The sequence below is a fragment of the Gavialis gangeticus genome, unplaced genomic scaffold (genome assembly GCF_001723915.1).
Source record: "Gavialis gangeticus isolate Ggan-Ray unplaced genomic scaffold, GavGan_comp1, whole genome shotgun sequence".
Taxonomy (NCBI): domain Eukaryota; kingdom Metazoa; phylum Chordata; order Crocodylia; family Gavialidae; genus Gavialis; species Gavialis gangeticus.
Window position 1 is genome coordinate 600,349 of NW_017729032.1, and position 1,044 is coordinate 601,392.

The following is a 1,044-nucleotide window of genomic DNA, read 5'->3' on the forward strand; positions in this document are numbered from 1 at the left end:
GGAGGTTTAGGTTGTATAATTAGAAGAACTTTCTCACTAGAAGGGTGGTGAAGCACTGGAACCAGGTTACCCAGAGAAGTGGTGGTATCTCCCTCCTTGGAGGTTTTTAAGGCCTGGCTCAACAAAGCCTTGGCTGAGATGATGTAGTTGGGACTGGTTCTGCTTTGAGCAGGGGGTTGCACTAGATGACCTCCTGGTGCCTTGCAACCCTAATTTTCTATGATTCTATGAAATGTCTTATTTATGAGTTTTTAGTGCAACAGTGGTTTCAACTGGAAAAACAGAGTAATGCATTTTAGATACTCCAAAATAATTCCTTAAAAATACAGAGAAATGCATCAGTGGGGACTTTGTCTAGTGTGACACCAGTGTGATCCCATGGACAGCTGTCCTTATGGCTGTCCATCAGATACATGCAGCCCATGGGGGGGGGGGGCCTGCAGGCTCTCTGGGGATGGTCCTGGGTCACACTGGGGGTACCACAGTTTAAATACATGAGTTCTGGGCAGAAACTGGTCCACCTGCCTGAGGTGTATTGGAGCATCTGTTACAGAGCAGATAAAGCCTCTGCATTTTCTGAACCTGACAGCCCCTAAAGCCTGCCTCTGAATGCAGGGAAACCAAGCACATCTCTGCTCCTACAACCACCGAGGAATTGTACTCTGCATTCTCCCCTCTGCTTTGTGAAAGGCCAGCTGGCAGCTTGTGCATGCCATCTGGGCTTTCATGGTAGACCAGAGGACTGAGGGAAGTGATGCCAGGCGGTCCTTCCCACACTGATTACAGGTAAACCAAGCTGCAGCCCAAGTATTGGGTTGCCTTTCCCAGTCGCACAACCTTTCATGGCTCTTTCTGCTCTGTAAGGGGACCCAGTCTGTCATACCAGGCAGCTGGCACAGATTCAGCCAAGACATGTTCCTCTGCACTGTGCCCACAGGTGGGAACTAAAACGCATCCATGACATGTCAGCTTGTCCAGGAGGGATTGGTTCTGTGCCAGGCTTGCTTCTACCTATATTTTTTTTTTTTTTTTTTTTTTTTTTTT

General features: G+C 48.1%; 1 protein-coding gene across 2 annotated transcripts in view; it reads left to right on the forward strand.

Moving 5' to 3' along the window:
• Window positions 1-1,044, forward strand: part of DGAT2 (diacylglycerol O-acyltransferase 2) — a 46,136-nt gene that overhangs the window by 32,284 nt on the left and 12,808 nt on the right. The window lies entirely within an intron of this gene.